At 48.3% G+C, this 15083-nt stretch overlaps 1 long non-coding RNA gene across 1 annotated transcript; it reads left to right on the forward strand.

Moving 5' to 3' along the window:
• Positions 1–12458: 12458 nt before the first annotated feature.
• On the forward strand, positions 12459–14582 carry LOC119290964. Its single transcript, XR_005142123.1, has 3 exons — positions 12459–12645; positions 13185–13203; positions 14432–14582. It is a non-coding gene; the product is annotated as an uncharacterized LOC119290964 (long non-coding RNA).
• Positions 14583–15083: the final 501 nt, after the last annotated feature.

A 15083-nucleotide genomic window follows, 5' to 3' on the forward strand; every position in this document is an offset into this window, starting at 1 on the left:
TTCGGATGATGTATATAGTCCGGATCTCCGGATACCCCCTAATCCAGGACTCCCTCACGGATGGAGAATTATTTTGGAATATTTGTTATTTTTGGGAAGTAAAATCAACGCGAGACGGTGCCCGAGGGGGCCACGAGGCAGGGGGCGCGCCCCAGGGAGGCAGGCGCGCCCTGGACCCTCGTGGGCACCCCGTAAGGTGGTTGACACTCTTGTTTTGCCGCAAGAAAGCTAATTTTATGAGAAAAATCTGGGTGAAAGATTCACCCCAATCGGAGTTACGGATCTCCGGATATATAAGAAACGGTGAATGGGCAGAATCTGGGGACGCAGAAACAGAGAGAGACAAAGAGACAGATCCAATCTCGGAGGGGCTCTCGCCCCTCCCAAACCATGGGAGCCAAGTACCAGAGGGGAAACCCTTCTCCTATCGAGGGAGGAGGTCAAGGAAGAATAAGAAGAAGGGGGGCTCTCTCCCCCTTGCTTCCGGTTGTGCCGGAGTGCTGTCGGGGGCCATCATCATCACCACGATCTTCACCAACACCTCAGCCATCTTCACCAACATCTCCATCACCTTCCCCCATCTATATCCAGCGGTCCACTCTCCCGCAACCTTCTGTACCCTCTACTTGAACATGGTGCTTTGTGCTTCATATTATTATCCAATGATGTGTTGCCATCCTATGATGTCTGAGTAGATTTTCTTTGTCCTATCAGTGATTGATGAATTGCTATGATTGGTTTGAGTTGCATGTTTTATTATTGGTGCTATCCTATAGTGATCTCCATGTCGCACAAGCGTGAGGGATCCCCGCTGTAGGGTTTGCAATATGTTCATAATTTGTTTATGGTGGGTGGCGTGAGTGACAGAAGCACAGACCCGAGTAAGTATGTTGTTTGTGTATGGGATAAAGGGGACTTGATGCTTTAATGCTATGGTTGGGTTTTACCTTAATGATCTTTAGTAGTTGCGGATGCTTGCTAGAGTTCCAATCATAAGTGCATATGATCCAAGAAGAGAAAGTATGTTAGCTTATGCCTCTCCCTCAAATAGAATTGCAATAGTGATTACCGGTCTAGTAAAGTAGTAAATTGCTTAGGGACAATTTCACAACTCCTACCACCACTTTTACACACTCGCTATATTTACTTTATTGCTTCTTTATCTAAACAACCCCTAGTTTATATTTACGTGCTCTTTATTATCTTGCAAACCTATCCAACAACACCTACAAAGTCCTTCTAGTTTCATACTTGTTCTAGGTAAAGCGAACACTAAGCGTGCGTAGAGTCATATCAGTGGCAGATAGGACTTGAGAGAATATTTGTTCTACCTTTAGCTCCTCATTGGGTTCGGCACTCTTACTTATCGAAAGAGGCTACAATTATCCCCTACACTTGTGGGTTATCAATCACCACATCAAGCAGTTCTACCGGCGCGCAGGCGCCACTCAGGCGGGCTCGGGGGCTCCCCCGGGCTGGGCGGCGCCCCAAGCCAATCTCACCTTCAGCCCCGAAGATCACCCCGATGCCACGACGGGAGCAGGCGTGCTCCCGATACTCTGCACCCCCACCATCTGCCACGTGGCGATCACAAGGACCCTCATCGATGGCGGGGCTGGCCTCAACATGCTCTCCCCGGAGGCATTCGGCCTACTCAATGTGCCGCCCGGCCGGCTCCGTCCCTCCAAGCCTTTCTCCGGGGTCGGCGGCGGCTCCACCAGGCCCATGGGGCAGATCCGCCTCCCCGTCACCTTCGGGACCACACCGAGCTCGTCGACTTCGACATCGCAAGATTGACCTGCTATACAATCCTATCCTGGGATACCCAGCCTTGGTGCAGTTTATGGCTGCAACGCACCCTGCATACAACCTCATGAAGATGCCTGGTGAGGGATTCCTGGATTAGGGGGTATCCGGACAGCCGGACTATATACTTTGGCCGGACTGTTGGACTATGAAGATACAATATTGAAGACTTCGTCTCGTGTCCGGATGGGACTCTCCTTTGCGTGGAAGGCAAGCTTGGCGATTCGGATGTTAGATCTCCTTCTCTGTAAACCGACTCTGTGTAACCCTAGCCCTCTCCGGTGTCTATATAAACCGGAGGGTTTAGTCCGTAGGACAACAACAATCATAATCATAGGCTAGCTCCTAGGGTTTAGCCTCTACGATCTCATGGTAGATCAACTCTTGTAATACTCATATCATCAAGATCAATCAAGCAGGAAGTAGGGTATTACCTCCATCGAGAGGGCCCGAACCTTGGTAAACATCGTGTCCCCAGTCTCCTGTTACCATTAGCATTAGACGCACAGTTCGGGACCCCCTACCCGAGATCCGCCAGTTTTGACACCGACATTGGTGCTTTCATTGAGAGTTCCTTTGTGTCGTCGCTATAAGGCTCGATGGCTCCTTCAATCATCAACAACAACATGGTACGGGGTGAGACCTTTCCCCCTGGACAGATCTTTGTGTTCAGCGGCTTCGCACTGTGGGCCAACTCGTTTGGCCATCTGGAGCAGATCGACAGCTACGCCCCCGGCTGTCAGGTTAGGTTTGGAAACTTGAATTACACGGCCGATATCCGCGGAGACTAGATCTTCGACGGATTCGGGCCTACGCTAGGAGCACCGAACAATCACGACGAGCGCGGCTCAGATCGGCTGTCGGACAGTATTCAGGATATCGCACCTACAGCAGCCCCAGACCTAAATCCGGGGCATATCGCATCGTCCGAGGATGGGTGGATGGACCCCGCCGCGGAAACCGCATACTCACCGGCGTTGGAGCCGAACACAGACTCCACCTCTAAGGAAATCTGTGTTGCCGGACCCCCGGACTTGTTTCCGGCCGCGGGTCCCGGACCGCGCGCATCCGTGCCCATCGAAGCCAATTGGGCACCAATCATGGAATTCACTGACGCGGATATCTTTCAGCGCTCGCCTTTGGCGACGTGCTAAACTCTTTAAGGTCTCTCTCTTTATCAGAAGACTCTTGGCCGAACTATGTCCGACTCGAATGGGATACGGACGACGAGGAAAATGACAACCCTCCCACCACCCACTTCATAGCCACTGTCGACGATACAACGGACATGCTTGAATTCGACTCCGACGACATCGACGGTATGGACGTCGATGCAGGGGACGATCTGGAACCACCGCCCATGGGGCGCTGGACTGCCACCTCATCATATGACATATATATGTTGGACACGCCTAAGGAGGACAACATCGACAAAAAGGACACAACAGAGGATAAACCCCCCGAACAAAAGCCAAAACAACGGCGCAAGCGCCACTCTAAGTCCAGTCACAGTAAATATAGCGATAACAGCGCAAGAAAAGTTGACACTCCGGACAACTCCAATGGCAACAATGACCATATGGACCCAGCGATGGAGCAGGACGAGCCAGGCCACGCTGAACACAGCCCGGAGCAGACGCCCGAACACAGGGATCCCGAGGGCTGAACTCATCAACCTGCCTCCCGAGAGGAGTACAGTCCGGTCGACGATGCATTCATCATCCCGGAAAAACGTTTGGAACAAGATAACCTCCGAAGAAGGCTTATGGCCACTGCGAGGAGCCTAAAGAAGCAGAAGCAAAGGCTTAAGGCCGCGCAGGATACGCTCAACCGCCGATGGAATAAGGTGCTGGACACTAAAGGAAAATATGGCGACGATCGCCACACAAAGAGCTATCCAAAATGCAAACTGCTGCCCGAATTCGACAATGAGGCCGTAGAGCCCATTCCCCCGAAGAGCAATACGGCCAATCGGCCGGACCAACCACTTCATGGCCGCGGTAGAGCAGCCACTAACGTCGCACATGATTTACGTGAGCACCTAGACAAAAAGGCCGGCGCCACCAGGTCCATCTATGGATCCAGAGGACATGCTCCGATGCGGAACTATGGTCACCAAAACGATCTCGCCGATCGAATACCAGTTTGGAATCAAACCCGGACACAACAACAGTCGACAGCATGCCACGATATGTCCAAATTCAGAGGGGCTGCGCACCCTCTGTGCTTCACCGATGAGGTGCTGGATCACGAATTTCCACAGGGATTCAAACCTGTGAACATAGAGGCGTACGACGGAACGACAAACCCTAGGGTCTGGATTGAGGACTTTATCCTTCATATCCACATGGCTCGTGGGGATGACCTCCACGCCATCAAATACCTTCCCCTCAATTTGAAAGGGCTAGCTCAGCACTGGTTAAAAAGCCTCCCCGAAAATTCAATCGGAAGTTGGGAGGAACTTGAGGACGCTTTCAGGGCCAATTTTCAAGGGACCTACGTCCGACCTCCGGATGCAGACGATTTAAGTCACATAATACAACAACCCGAAGAGTTAGCCCGCAAGCTTTGGAACAAATTTCTCACTAAGAAGAATCAAATTGTTGACTGTCCGGATGCCGAAGCCCTAACGGCCTTCAAGCACAGTATCTGGGACGAGTGGCTTGCCAGACACCTCAGCCAAGAAAAGTCAAGGACAATGGCGGCCTTAACAAGCCTCATGACCCGCTTTTGCGCGGATGAGGACAGCTGGTTGGCCCGTAGAGGCACCAGCAACCCAGGCACATCCCAAATCAGGGATGGCAACAGGAAGCCACGGTGCAATAAGAACAAGCGTCGAAACAACAAAGAAAGTCCGGACAACACGTCAGTCAACACCGGATTCAGAGGCTCCAGACCCGGTAAAAGAAAGAAGCCATTTAAAGACAGCAAAGAAGGACCGTATGGCCTAAACAAAGTCCTGGACAGGTTGTGCCAAATCCATGGCACCCCCGAAAAGCCTGCGAATCACACTCACAGAGAATGCTGGGTCTTAAAGCAGGCCGGCAAGTTAAATGCCGAACACAAGGGAAGGGAAACACCAAGTAAAGATGAGGATGAGCCTCGCCAGCCGAACACTGGGGGACAGAAAAAGTTCCCACCAGAAGTCAAAATAGTAAACATGATCTATGCGACTTACATACCAAAAAGAAGGCGCAAACACGCGCTCAGAGACGCATACGCTATAGAGCCCGTCGCCCCTAAATTCAACCCCTGGTCGGCATGCCCGATCACCTTTGATCACAGGGACCACCCGACTAGTATCCGGCATGGAGGATTGGCTGCCTTGGTGCTCGACCCAATAATTGATGAATACCATCTCACTCGAGTCCTCATGGACGATGGCAGTAGTCTTAATCTGATATATCAGGACACCATCCGCACGATGGGGATAGACCCATCCAGAATCAGCCAAAGTAACACCACCTTTAAAGGAGTGATACCAGGCGTTGAGGCCCGCTACAGAGGCTCCCTCGTATTAGAGGCGACATTCGGTTCTCCCGACAACTCCAGAAGCGAAGAATTACTCTTCGACATCGCTCCCTTCAGCAGCGATTATCATGCATTACTCGGAAGAGCGGCCTTCGCTCGTTTCAACGCAGTACCAAACTACGCCTACCTTAAACTCAAAATGCCCGGTCCACGTGGCGCCATCACTGTTAGCGGAATCATAGAGAGCTCCTTGCGCGTGGAAGAGTATGCGGCGGCTCTAGCAGCCGGACACTAAGCGGCCTTCCCTCTTAGAATGCATGATTGGTCGTTAAGGCCATGGACACGGTTAGAGGAGTCCGGTGCACCACCGTCGGTAACAGCCCAGATAAACCTAAGCTGGGTGCTATACATATACCCCCATAGATGGTACCAGGGGCTGCAAAACATGTAATAAGGCCCACAATTCAGCTTGACCTTATTAATATGGCAATACCTTACATTCTTAACATTCATTGAGAATAAACAACTTTTCGCACGACTTACTCCATACTCTTTTACATGAGTTTTTCATTTTTACAGACACTATACGTGTGATGCCCTTCAAGGATACGGCACAACGGAGACAAAGGCGCAGACATGCAGCAGGGCCCTGCTCAAAGGTTTCTCTTTAGATTAAGCCCATGTGTAAACCTTCTTTACTGTCTCTTGTTGCTTGACATCCCACGGGTATTCAATACACCCACGGGGGATAATGGCGTTATAGTCATTTCGCTACGACACATCAATGCACGTACCTGGAAATACAGGGTTCATAATCGAGGGCGTTGCTCAGCCCAGTATATGTTATAAAGTCTGAATACCTTCGGGAGTGTTCGGCGTCACGAGTTTGGCCTTATATGCATCAGCTCCGAATCATGTCTTTGGTCAAATGTTGGGTTTGCCCGGCTCCTGGGTTTGCTGTCTTACGTTCAGTTCTATCGGCTAAGGCGGCCAAAGGAGAACTACTGTGATTGTGCCCTGGTTATTCCGGACGCGCACCTCGGTAGACAAAGCCGAAAAATGACTGTCATGATACAGCGAGAGACTGGTCAACCACTCAAGGATTCATCAGAATCTTTAGGATTCCTCTACATCAACGAAGTACCATTTCCCGGTCATGTACATACATGCCCCTATCCGGATGCACGCGGAGGTACTAGGGGCTACATAGTAGCCCCACCGTCAAACTCCTATGGCTAAGTGAAAGTGTTAAAGCTATATAGTCCGGTTGCCTAGTTCGACGTGCGATCACCTCCTTAATGGACCAAGACGTTGGATCAAGTGCGACCACACACATTTTCTTGAACACCCCCGCATTATATGCATGGGGGCTGAAGCCAACGACCGCTAACTTTCAGGTTATATACATACATAAACGCCCGCAGAGGACGCACTATAATACTTTTAGGCAAAAGTATAAACACAGCCTTTACAATTAGAATAGAATTGTTTTTACAATTGAAAGACTTGTCACTCGAACACTACATTCTTCGAGCACTGAGCCTCTATTATATGTGCACCTTCTATGACCTGCTCAAAATAGTGCTCGGCTGGGTCCTGGCTTCCTGCCGGACTCTGGGTTGCAATGCTGGTAGCCTCCATATTCGCCCAGTATGCTTTAACACGGGCAAGAGCCATCTGCACACCCTCTATGCACACTGACCTCTTCACGACATCGACTCGTGATACGACTCCAAGGAATTGTTGCACTAAACCAAAATAATTGCCCGGCCTCGGTCCCTCCGGCCATAGATGGTCTATTACAGACCTCATTGCAAGACCGGACAACCTATGGAGCTTGGCCATAGCGGCCATCCTCTCACTCAATGGCAGCGGGCGAGTCGGAGCATTGAATTGTGACCAGAACAACCTTTCTATGTCATTATCTTTCTGATCCTTGAAGAAGTTGGCCGCATCAGCCACACTTTTTGCCAGATCCGCATACACATCTTCAGCACTCCAAAGCTGATCCAGGGGAGCGTACTTTGGGTCTCCGAACTTCATCCGCAACAAATAGGGGCTTCCAGCCACGATGTCTCCGGCCTATCAAAGCTTCTCCCACGCAGCTCTAATCTCAGAGCACGTCTCCTTGGCCGCATCCAGGGCCTTCTTCAGGTCCGCAAACTTTGCCTGGTTCTCCTTCTCGAGAAGCTCATATCGGCCGGCGGCGTCCCTCAGCTCCACAACCATCTCGGCTATTTTATCTTCGCTTCAGCGATGAGCAGCCTATTCGGCTCTCAATTCTTCGGCCACCTTTAGGGCAGCCGCATTGCTAGCCTGAGCTTGTTCCTTGGCTAGGACAAGTTCCGCCCTCAGGGCCTCCACGGCAGCAGATCTGCCTGCAGCCAAAGCATATCATATTCATATCACACTCCTCTTAATATTTTCTAAACAAATGAGGAGAAAAGAGCACATACTCTGTGACTCGTCAAACCGCTTGTTCACAAGCGTGATGTCGGCGTCCACCACATCAATCTGTCGCCTCAGTTCGGCGAATCCAGCGATCCGGTCTATCGCCGGACCCTTAGCCATATGCACATAAGTGCATTGTGATCACTACCTGGGAGCATGATCCTCCGTTTGCCGCCTATGGCTGGCAACCAGAGTCTCAGGGGCTACTATCTATACGGAGCACACCTAGCGCGTGCGGTACAACCGAAAAATTACGTGTGTACCTCAAAGCCTTTGAGCAGGCTTGTAAAAGATTCATTCAACCCGCTTGTGGCGGATGAAATCTTCTCCAACACCACACCCATCAACATACGGTGATCCTTTGAGAGAGCAGCTCGCTCCAGAAAACCCGTCAGTGTGTCCGGCCAGGCGCCGGACTGTCCCGGACCCTTCCTATCGCCCTCCATGCGAGCCAAGCACGCTGGGCTCGGGGTGGCTGAAGTATTAGCTTCCGGCCCTAGCGGATCTGGACTCCTCCATGACAACACCTCAGGGTCGCCCGCCCCATGGGGCGGAGAGGCAGGTGGGGTTTCACTCTCCATCATCTTCGGAAGAAGATCCCCCGAAGACGAACTCTGTTGAGAAGAGCTACTAGCCGATCTGCAAAAGATAGATCCTGGTTATTGTCCTCGGAAGAGGAAGCAATATCTTTTTATTCACGATTAACTTACAGCTCGGTGGAGGGCTGGCCCGTTTGCGGACATGATGCGGTGAGGACGCCCTCCGAGGAAGGGCCCCCTAGTGAAGTTTTCTTCCCTTGTTTAGGCACCTCTGTTTCCAAGTCTTCGGAGGCGGCCCTTTTCTTCCCGCGGGGGGAGGAAACTTTGGATTCACCTCCCCGATTATCCTCCTTTGTTGAGACGGTAATTCCCCCGGTTTGGATGTGCAATGTGTGAAGCTCGACTTCTCTATTCTTCTCTTCCCCTTTCCCCGAAGGCACTTGGCTTAGCGCACGTCTAAGCATCCTGGCTGTTGCAGGACTAGGCGAGCCTTCGGGAAGTGGGGCCGGACACCTGATCCTCTCCGCCTTGCTAAGCCAATCCTGGCCGCTGATAGTTTTCAGAATAATGTTGTGATAAATATAAGCAAAGTGTTCGGTTACAGGGTTACTTACTTGGGTATCTGGGCGGTTGCAGCTCAGGCCCGCATCCTTGGTGGTGTCCGACACTTTACTTGTGGTTCAAAGAATAACTTATACATCCCTTCGAGCGTCATGTCGAAGAAGTGCTGAATGGTTCGCGGACCTTCCGGATTGAACTCCCACATCCGGAGAGGTCGACGCTTGCACGGCAGGGCCCGTCGAACTAGCATTACCTGAATGATTCTGACAAGACTGATATCCCTCTCAAGAAGCTCCTGAATGTGGCTCTACAATGTCGGCACATCATTAGCAGTCCCCCAGTCCAGTCCCACATTGGCCCATGATGCCAGTTGAGGCGGAGGGCCCGAGCGGAAGGCAGGGGCAGCCGCCCACTTTGTGCCTCGGGGAGCTGTGACATAGAACCACCTCCGTTGCCACAGATCGGACACCTCCAGGAAGGAACCCTCTGGCCATGGGTCATCGGTGTTTCTGCTTATTGCAGCGCCTCCACATTCCGCGTGTCGCCCCTTAATCACCTTCGGCTTCACATTGAAGGTCTTGAGCCATAAGCCAAAGTGTGGGGTGATGTGGAGGAAGGCTTCACACACGACGATAAACGACGAGATTTGAAGGATGGAATCTGGAGCTAGATCGTGAAAATCTAGCCCATAATAGAACATGAGCCCTCTCACGAAGGGATCTAGGGTAAAACCTGAGCCTCAGAGGAAGTGATAAACGAATACAACACTCTCGTTGGGTTCGGGAGTGGGGATGACCTGCCCTGGAGCAGGAAGCCTGTGCTTGACATCGGCGGTCAGATATCTGGCCTCCCTGAGCTTCGCAATGTCCTCCTCTGTGACAGAGGAGGCCATCCACCGACCTTGAAGGTTGGATCCGGACATGATTGGAGATCCGAAGTGCCTAAGCTTGAGCTTCGGGTGTTGGAACTCGAGATGCAAAAAGGCGCGAGCATGGTAAGAAAGGGATAGGCCTCGACCCCTCTATAAAGAGGGTGAATACCAAGCGTCCTCAGCGTAAGCGTTTGGGACTTGCCTAAAAACACGGAGTCATGCCAACGGGCGTGGTTGGGTTACCCGCACCCGTATTAATGAGAATCCCGCGATAAGGGGGACACGATCTCTGCTTCGACAAGGCGTGCCTATAAAACCGCCTTGTAGTGCGTGTCGTGGCAGGCTGAGAAAAATGGTTCGTATTAAACCAGGCCGCGGCATGAGAACGCGCTGTGGAAAATTGTCAGCAGATTAGATTTATAAAGTATTGTGCTCTCTACGGTGGTGTGTGGAAATTATTTTGCAGAGCCGGACACGATCCTTGTGTTCAAAATCTTCCACAAAGTATTCGGAGATGGAACCCGCCTTGCAATGCCGAAGACAAACTGCGCGCAGGACTCATCGTCATTGAAGCCTGGTTCAGGGGCTACTGAGGGATACCTGGATTAGGGGGTATCCGGACAGCCGAACTATATACTTTGGCCGGACTGTTGGACTATGAAGCTACAAGATTGAAGACTTCGTCCCGTGTCCGGATGGGACTCTCCTTTGCGTGGAAGGCAAGCTTGGCGATTCGGATGTTAGATCTCCTTCTCTGTAAACTGACTGTGTAACCCTAGCCCCCTCCGTGTCTATATAAACCGGAGGGTTTAGTCCGTAGGACAACAACAATCATAATCATAGGCTAACTCCTAGGGTTTAGCCTCTACGATCTCGTGGTAGATCAACTCTTGTAATATTCATATCATCAAGATCAATCAAGCAGGAAGTAGGGTATTACCTCCATCGAGAGGGCCCGAACCTGGGTAAACATCGTGTCCCGAGTCTCATGTTACCATTAGCCTTAGACGCATAGTTCGGGACCCCCTACCCGAGATCCGCCGGTTTTGACACTGACACCTGGCAGCAACGGTGTCCTCATGGTGGCAGGAGACACCAAAGGCGCGCTGCAGGCCCTCAGGCTCGCCTTCAGGGCAGCCATGGCCGTGCTGCCCAGCAAGTTGCGTGATTCTCCTACTGGTTTGATAACCTTGGTCTCATAACTAAGGAAAATACCTACCGTTGTTGTGTTGCATCATCCCTTCCTCTTTGGAAAAATACTAACGTAGTCCAAGCAGACATCACACCACTATGAGCCTGACTAATGATGGCTGCTCGAGCAGTAGCCGGACAGCAACCATATATGTAGCATTAGCAAGGATTGTTGTTTATGTGTATTGCCACTCATAGAAGTGCACTTCCCAGATGCAGGATGAAGATTTATATGAGTCGACAATAAAGAAATAAAATAGTTTAAAATTGTGTCGGAGGCGGTGGGGGTTTGATGGCAACTATTTTACATGAAGGAGCCAACACTTGTAAAGTCGATCCCTCGGCCTAGATCCGCAATGGCAACAGGGGCACAAGCTGAGGGGAAGAGCTTCTGGTACCTTGGCTGCAGGCGAAGAAGCCATGGATTATGCTCCTTACGTTTGTGCGGTGTTGTGGTGTCGGGGAAAGAGTGTGAGTGGTAGTTTTGCTTTAAATGAGGACTAGCATACACAACACATCAGGCGCGATGGTCCATAACAAAATGCGGTGACACAGAAGCGACCCCCGTCGTATATATATTTGATGGTTAAACAGATATACTCTTTTGTTTCAAAATAATTGAAACTCTAAGACGTCCTATGTCAAACAAACATCGACCACTAATATGAAAATATGTTTCATAATGAATCTATCGACCACTAATATGAAAATATGGTACATAACAAAATGCGGTGACATAGAAGCGATCCGCGACATATATACATTTGATGGTTAAACATATATACTCTCTCTGTTTCAAAATAACTGAAACTCTAGGACTATTCTATGTCAAACAAACATTGACCATTTCAAATATATCTAATATGAAAATATGTTTCATAATGAATCTATCGAAGCCAATTTGATGATGTAGATGTTGACATATTTCTCATTGAAGTTTGACTTAAAACAGACTAGAACTTCAATTAGTCTGCAACAAAGGAAGTACACTATTAAACGTGTTTTAGAAGTGGATCATTTCACCTTGCAAAAAGGATAATGACATGACAAACACGGGAGGTAAGCAACACACGAAACAATGCGAACGGGCGGATCATCTGGCCCTAGAGTTGAATCCAGAACCCACCGGTCAAAGCATGTACTACCACAAACCAATACGTGGTTGAATGGTTAGAGGGACATTTGTATCCCCAGCTCACCAGGGTTCAAGTCCTGATGCTTGCATTATTCACGAGGCGCCTATGGAGGTGTTTATTGGGATAGGGTGTGCGTGTGTGCGTTCATAGGGATGAGTGTATGCGCGTATGTATGTTCCAAAAGAAAAGAAAAAAGAAGCGCTCATATTATTTTGAAAAGAAGTGATCTAAACGATCTTATATTTCTTTACTGATCCAGGAAATTTATTTTCTTTTACAATTTTATATATTAAAGGTTACATTTTAATAAACGTTGGATAACGTCCATCCAGGCGTGAAAATCGGTTAGCATCTGCAAAAATGTCCCTCGCCGTCGGATTCATAATCGAACATTGGATGGAACGGCTCCAAAATAAAGACACCCAACCGCAGTCCATACTCCTATTTCCCCCATCTCGCCTGTTCTTCTTCTTCCCCTCCCCCAAGCAAACGAGAAGGATCAATGGCCGCTCGGATCACGAGGCTGCTCCACCACCACAACCGCCGCCTCCTCGCCACCGCGGCAGAGGCCTCCGCTCGTCGCCTGCCGCGCGCTCCACTTGGCGGCGCCATCTACAAGGTAAACCAGTGACGGGAGTAGATAGCCCTATACCCCACACAAGGTGTTCGACGCAATGCCGACGTCGGTCTCGACGCCATTGTCGTTGCTTCCTGATTTCTTCGGTCTAACTGGGACTTATTCTATACCGAGGTGTCTTCTTTGGTCTCCTAAGGCCAACTCGTGTCAGATTTTAAGTAGCAATCGGTCCTCAATGTCGAGCTCTCTGTAGTACTTAAGTCAGTTAAGTGCAGTCTGTTTTGCCAATCTAGCATGTTGTTGCTGCTCACACCATCTACTTGTAGTCTTGAGCAATGCATGTGCTTGTAATTTATCTAATAAGTGGATGATTCCTGTGAAATTTTGTTTGTAAACTACCAGCACTCCTCTCCTACCTCCCGTTCCCCCCCAAAAAAAATTCATCTAAGTGCATATATTCTTCAGGACATTAAAGCATTCTTTACATACCATAATTTTTTCTCAGATAGTTTAGGGTTTCTTCTCTGGCAATGTACACAAAGACTGATTTTGTTTTTTACTCTTACCTACACTTTCACCAGGATGTTGCAAAGGCTGAAGGTTCTCACCTCTGATCTTGAAGTTTGCTGCATGATGCTGTATTATGAAAATTCAATTATTCTTATGTGTCTGCATTCCGTTTCTTTTGGTCTTCTGGCTACCGTTGCATCTGTTTTTTTTTGTTCCTGGTGGTTGGTGCTGTGTGAGAAGGAATTTAAAACACTTGGTTTGCTTTAGTTGGAATGAAATTATGTTCACAAATAAGTTTATTTTACAATGCAGTTATAATAAAGTGTTCTTCATATGTTTGATGCTTAAACGGAGTCCTGATGTTGTGAAAGGGCCATCCAGCCTTTTGTACGTTGCATGAACTAACTTTGTCCAACGAGGTTTTGTGAACTGGGATGGGATATTACAAGAAAAGAACATCTTGAACAGTCAAATATCCGCAGCATACTCCATAAGGCTACAACTTATACTGTTTCTCGGCATTATCTACTATTGGTTCTGTCTGCAGAACTGCTGTTACCGAAATATACCAGATTAGCCTAATTCATATGTGTACAATTGAAATACTATTAGTTTTTAGACCCCAGCTACAGGTAATGGTGTTACAAAGCATAGCTGTCCAGTAGCTCCCTTGTTGAAGACAGTTCTACTTAGTGTCTCGTTGGGCTTGAACACCTGCACGTGCACCTGGATGCTCTAAATGCACTACTTACATGGTGGCTGATGTAGTAGCCACCCAGAAATATCATCAGCCAGTGATACTCAGGATTTTGTTTATTTTCTGTTAACATCTTTTATAAGGGATTGTTTGGATAGAATTGTGTGCCCTGCTATTATATCCACTCCTCGCCAAGAATTATCCCACTTTTATAAGTCCTGTCAGGATTTTTTTAGTAACATCTCTTACCTCTATGTTCAAGGATAGAATTACATATCCTGCTATTATTATATCTACTGTCATGATCTTTAATTTTTAATCTTAATTTTACTAGAAAACGTACTGAAAAAACTTCCTTAAACTTCTTCATGGAACCTTTCTTTGAGAGCATTCTGCCATTTCTATAATACAAATGTGAGATACTCTTTTGTACTTTGTACATAAAACTTAATTGATCAAATTTATCATATGTTTGGTACCCAATAAAGATATTAAATAACTATTCGACTGTTGTGATCTTTGTTGTCGAATCTGGACGAACAGTCATTTACAGTACTGTGCCCACTTTTGCTGTGGACCCTATTTAATGCAGACATGGTTTTCTTTTGGCAAACATTCCAGCATCCTCTTTAAAAAAATTCAAGGTGGTACATGACCAAGTCAAGCCCTTCTAGTCCTCTGACAATGCAGGAGTACCGCAAAACATTTCCTTCTTTAATAAGGTCATCTGCATCTTACTCCTCACAAGCTTCAGACCAAAATCCCAAAGAGGTACATGATGCTAGCTAGTTCTGTTCGTGTTTGATTATTAAAATTACTCAATGTCGTGTTGTACATTTTCCTGCTTGTTTTAGTCTTCTCTTCGTATAGTTTTGAGCAGTGCCGTCCATATTTTGAACATGCTACTATAAATTGTATAAGGACAATATATGAAATTATTAGTTGTGTCACCTTGTGACCATCTGCACTCTGCAGTACTGACTAAGCACCTGTGCATACATCATCAGCTTCTGTGAGCTTCTTTCCATTTTCATAAGATTAAATTATGTACTCCCTCCGTTCCGATTTACTCGTCGTGGTTTTAGTTTTGAACTAAAACCACGGCGACGAGTAAATCGGAACGGAGGGAGTAGGTGTCAGTGCATCAGGAAGTGGCTGTATCACTATTGATGAATGTGTATACATTAGCCTCTGTAATGGGGTTGTTTTAAACAATATTTGAAGAATAGTATGTACTATTTTAAATGCTATCGGAATGGGACAATCACGCTGA

This window comes from Triticum dicoccoides, chromosome 4B (assembly GCF_002162155.2).
Source record: "Triticum dicoccoides isolate Atlit2015 ecotype Zavitan chromosome 4B, WEW_v2.0, whole genome shotgun sequence".
NCBI classification, from domain to species: Eukaryota; Viridiplantae; Streptophyta; class Magnoliopsida; order Poales; family Poaceae; genus Triticum; species Triticum dicoccoides.